This window comes from Rhinopithecus bieti, unplaced genomic scaffold (assembly GCF_001698545.2).
Source record: "Rhinopithecus bieti isolate Rb0 unplaced genomic scaffold, ASM169854v2 scaffold_20170, whole genome shotgun sequence".
NCBI lineage: Eukaryota > Metazoa > Chordata > Mammalia > Primates > Cercopithecidae > Rhinopithecus > Rhinopithecus bieti.
Window position 1 is genome coordinate 1185317 of NW_016810097.1, and position 4978 is coordinate 1190294.

At 46.0% G+C, this 4978-nt stretch overlaps 1 protein-coding gene across 2 annotated transcripts in view; it reads left to right on the forward strand.

The window, feature by feature from the left end:
• The first annotated feature begins 428 nt into the window (after nucleotides 1-428).
• SIL1 (SIL1 nucleotide exchange factor) overlaps nucleotides 429-4978 on the forward strand; it is a 242464-nt gene continuing 237914 nt past the window's right edge. For both annotated transcript variants that reach the window (XM_017891294.1, XM_017891295.1), the window contains exon 1: nucleotides 429-618. The gene's annotated coding sequence lies outside the window, so the exon portion shown is untranslated. The remainder of the gene's footprint in view (nucleotides 619-4978) is intronic.

Genomic DNA, 4978 nt, shown 5'->3' on the forward strand with positions numbered 1-4978 from the left:
CGCCTGGGCCTCCCAAAGTGCTGGGATGACAGGTGTGAGCCACTGCGCCCGGTCACCTGATGTTATTTTTTAAATTATTGGTCTTTGTAAAAAATTTGCACAAGTATATAAAGTGAGTGACTTACAGGTGTCGTATTTTGCATGAATTTGCGAGAAATTTTATTTCTGGAGACTCTCGGCTTATGTCCCAAACTGAGTCACAAGAACTTGATTTATTTTTACTCCGCACCCCTCTGATTGCTTTCTGAGGGTCCTTCCGCTAGAAAGAAATTACACTATTCGAAAATTAGCGAGGAAACTTCGCAGTTCCAGCCTGGAAGCAGAAGCAGGTGTGCACGAACCTCTTCAGCCCTCTACCAGCGGAGGGGCACTGGGGCAGCTCGTGCAGAGTATGCAGAGGGCGGTGCTAGGGGCGGTGCTCCCACCTCGGTGCGTGGTCGGGGGTGCAGCGCGGTGTTCTGTCGGCCCGCGATTGGGCGAGACCGCGAGCGGCGTAACAGCTGCCAGCTCACGGGCTCAGACGGTCGCCGCCGCGTTTGCGCAGGGGGAGCTGGTCGCCGCTGCGGCCGCCTGGAATTGTGGGGGTTGTGTCTGCCACTCGGCTGCCGGAAGCCGAAGGTAGGGGCGGTGAGGGCCGCCCGGCCCTGGAGCTGGGCTGGGGGTTCAGGGCGCTTCCTGGGCCTCCTCCTGCCGGCGGCCTCGGCGCCTTCGCAGCAGTGTTCTCGGGACCCACACATCCTCACTAGTGTCTCTAAAGCGGGACGTCCAAGTGGGCTCGGGGCACCCTGCCGAAGGCCCACCTTTCTTACCTTTCCCACTCAGAATGTCTCCATTCACCTCTTCATTGGCAGGAGAGGAGGCCGTGGAAATTCGATATTGGCTTTGGCTCCGCACCTGTTTTTAGTGCCTTTGTCTGTTTGATTCTTCCGGCCTAAGTTACCATATCTGTCCGAAGGGGTGGCTTGGGTGTTGACCCGTGTGTCTCTTCCCATGTGGAATTATTGTCACTCTCTTACTGCTTGTTTTTCTTTGTCCTAGAAAATTTGCCTTTAGAGGTTACAGACTTTGGTTAGTGTTATCTCTCAGATCGTCTGGGGGGTTTGTGCATAAGCCTTGAACTCCATCCCCTGGGATTTCGGATAAGGTGGTGCGTGGGCAGCTGTACCCCAGGGGCTTCTCATTCAGGTAGTCCCGGAATCCTGGCTTTGAAAATCCCTGCTTCAGAAGTCAGGAGAGAATGACTTGACATATGAACCCCTGGAATGGGGCTCTGAGTGGGAAAAGCCAGGAATCAGGAAATGCTAACACCTGTGAGGCTGGGGCTTTCTTTGCACCGTAGGAATTAGAATGCCATTTGATATCTTTTAAAAATATTTGACTACCTATATATGTAAGATGAGTTTTCTAATATTTTTAAATGCCTGGCTTCAGCTGGCTTTCCCACCCCAGTAAACCTAAATAAAAACACAAAACTGCTCTGAGAGATGGGGAGAGGGTTAAGTTAACCCAAATTAAGTAGACAGGAGGAGAATAAAACTTACGTATTTGCTAAGAGACGAAACTGATATGTTTATAAACAGTTTTTTAATTTTTTTTTGAGGCAGAGTTTGGCTCTTGTTTCCCAGGCTGAAGTGCAATGGCACCATCTGGACTCACCGCAACCTCCGCCTCCCAGGTTCAAGCGATTCTCCTGCCTCAGGCTCCCGAGTAGCTGGGATTACAGTCATGCGCCACCATGCCCAGCTAATTTTCTATTTTTAATAGAGACTGGGTTTCTCCATGTTGATCAGGCTGGTCTTGAACTCCTGAACTCAGGTGATCTGTCCGCCTTGGCCTCCCAAAGTGTTGGGATTACAGGCATGAGCCACCTTGCCTGGCCTATAAACAGGTTTTTTTTTTTGACATTGTGAAAGATACTTTGTTACGTGTGTGTCTTTTCAGCTCTCACCCCACCCAAGTTTTTTTCTTTTCTGATAAAAGTATAGCCAGATTTGGGGATTAGGTAGGATTTTGATGGGAGCCAGAGTGTAACGATATTGGACTTGATATTTGTACAACATGGGTCAGAACTTGGTCTGTGGTTTTAGTTGAGAACATGGCCCTCGGGTTAAGATGGTGTTACCACACCAGATTTATTTCACCTGTCTTTCAGATGTTTAGTGAATTTAATCTGCTCATGAATACATGTGCTATTTTAATGAAATTGGCAATAGAAGAGACTTTCTGCTCCCACTTTACAGGTGATGGAAATGTTACTAGGGATGTGGAAGTCCAGGAATGAAAAATTGCCTAGTACTTTGATTCCCACTTACTACTTCCCTGCTGTTTTCTGAAGGCCAGGTATTCTCTACTGAGGCCAGCTGTGAGCCCTGGTGTGTTTCATTGGCAGGAGAAAAGGCTAATTAAGTGAAACCGAAAGGTAACAAAATGGATTTTAAAATAACACACATGTGGAAACTTAATCCACTAATGAATGTTCTCCTTTAGAGTGGTGTGTGCAGGTGTAGGTGGTGGGAGTTGAGGGTGGCATCCCCTAAGTGATTTGGCTGTTGTCCAAGGCAGTTTTGAAAATCCACCTCTGGAATTGTTTTCAGAGACCTTTTTGAGCCATGTGAAAGATCAGTTCCTTTAATATATTGAGTCATACTGTATTTTTTTTTTTTTTTTTTGAGATGGGGTTTCACACTGTGGCTCAGGCTGGAGTGTGGAGGCATAATCATAGCTCACTGCAAGCTTGAACTCCTGGGCTTAAGTAATACTCTCACCAAAGCCTCCTGAGTAGTTGGGACTACAAGGGTGCACCACTAGGCCCAGCTAATTTTGTAATTTTAATTTTTGTAGAGACAGGGTCTCGCTGTGTTGTCCAGGCTGTTTTCGAATTCCTAGCCTTAAGCAATTCTCCTGTCTTGGCCTCCTAAAATGTTGAGATTACAGGCGTGAACCACTGCTTACAGCCTATATATATTTAACCCCGAATGGCATGGGTAAGCAACCTTGTCACCTGACTTGTCTTCAGATGAGTTAACGGTTCTTTTGAAGTGGAAATAACAGATTTTTGGTGAACATGAGTTTTAATTCTGAGTCTACCACTTATTAGCCACATAACCTTGGATAAGTTACTTCACCTCTGGGGCTCAATGTACCACTACATAAAAGTGGGAATAATACTTTGAAGGGTGGTTAAATGAGGTAATTACCCATGAAAGCTCTTGGGACATAGGAATGCAATAAATGTTTTCACCCTCAAAGATTGAAGATTTGCTGTTAATGAGAATATTCAAAAGAACGTGACAGTCTCTGGCTGGGCACGGTGGCTCACGCCTGTAATCCCAGCACTTTGGGAGGCCAAGGTGGGTGGATCACTTGAGGTTGGGAGTTCAAGACCAGCCTGACCACCATGGAGAGAAACCCTGTCTCTACTAAAAATACAAAATTAGCCGGGCTTGGTGGCGCATGCCTGTAATCCCAGCTACTCGGGAGGCTGAGGTAGGAGAATCACTTGAACCCGGGAGGTAGAGGTTGCAGTGGGCGGAGATCATCGTGCCATTGCACTCCAGCCTGGGTGACAGAGAGAGAGACTCTGTCTCAAAAAAAAAAAAAGTCTCTGAAAGGAAGTTGTACCTTTTTCGAAAGAGGTGGATATTCTTTTTCACATGTTTGTGGATTCATACTCTGACCTGCTCAGCCTCTACCCATCTTTCTTCATTCATTTTCTATCCTTTCCTAAGTGAAGTTCTGCTGCAGAGGCTGTCGGCCAGTCTCTTGGAGTAAGCCTCTTTTCAGGAGAGCTAATCTGAACGCTCTTAACAATGCTAGTCCCTTGGTCACTATTCCTAGGGATTTTTCTCTGGGGGCTCCAGATGGTGCTTGGATCATGCTCTGTAGCACAGCCATCTCTAACTCCTGGATTTGGTGTCAATTTGGAGACCCATCCTGTGGAGCTAATCTTCTCTCTTTCTGAGCAAGGATGAATACTTGATCCTTTACTGAGTCAGCCTTAAACTGCAAACCTTAGTCTTCTACAGCAGAAAGCCTTGCATTTTAATTATACATAGTCTAAAGAGGGAATAGCCTGCCCTTTACTTTTCTTCCTTTACTTTCACCAAAGATTTCACTGCTGAGTAGGGGAGTAGGAGAATAGCCTGTTGCCATTCAGAGTGAGGCTTTGGGTAACCCCTGATTGCTAGCATAAGCAATAACGGATTTCATCTTTGGGACGAAAACCTTGTAAAAGATTTGGGCTGCTCAGACACATGTGGAGAACCTCATGGAATTTTCCTAGCTTGTGAGGATTTTATACCTGGCATTCTTACTTTTGCAAATTTCTACCCAGAATCCAGTAGCAACAAAACTATGTTCAGCCCAGACTTGTAGTTCCTTCAGGTTCCACCAGGCAGCTGTAAGACAAGGGTGTGGTTGTGCTGGCTGGCCATGTCTGCCCTCATCCTCCTAATACTGCCCTTGGCTTTGGTATTGAGAAGGAAGTGGCATAATCAATTCATGAGTAACGTTCTCTGCCAAAGTGGAAGTCAGGGGCAGAGAGTTGTCAGCGTAGGACTAGACAGATGAAAAGAGCCAGCCTTGCCTCAGGAATGCTGCTAAAGTACTGTGAATCCATGACAACTACTGTGTTTCTTGGTGTCACCTCATTTGTGAAATGGGAATGCCTTCATTGATCTCTTTCATGAGAAAGTTGGACCACCATCCCAGTTTGCCCAGGACAGAGGGATATCCAAATATGGGACTTTTAGTGCCAAAAGCAGGAAATTCCAGGGCAAACCAGGACAAGTTAGTTACCCCACCCATGACCATTATACAAATGAATGAACACGCTGTCCTTAGGGTTCATCTAAGACTCAACCCTTTGGGTTTATTTATTTAATTTTCAACCTTCTGTTCATTATCATATTTTGAGACTTTTTTTCCCCAATTGTCTACTCCCCAATGGAATTTTTTTTTTTTTTTTTTTTTTTTTTTT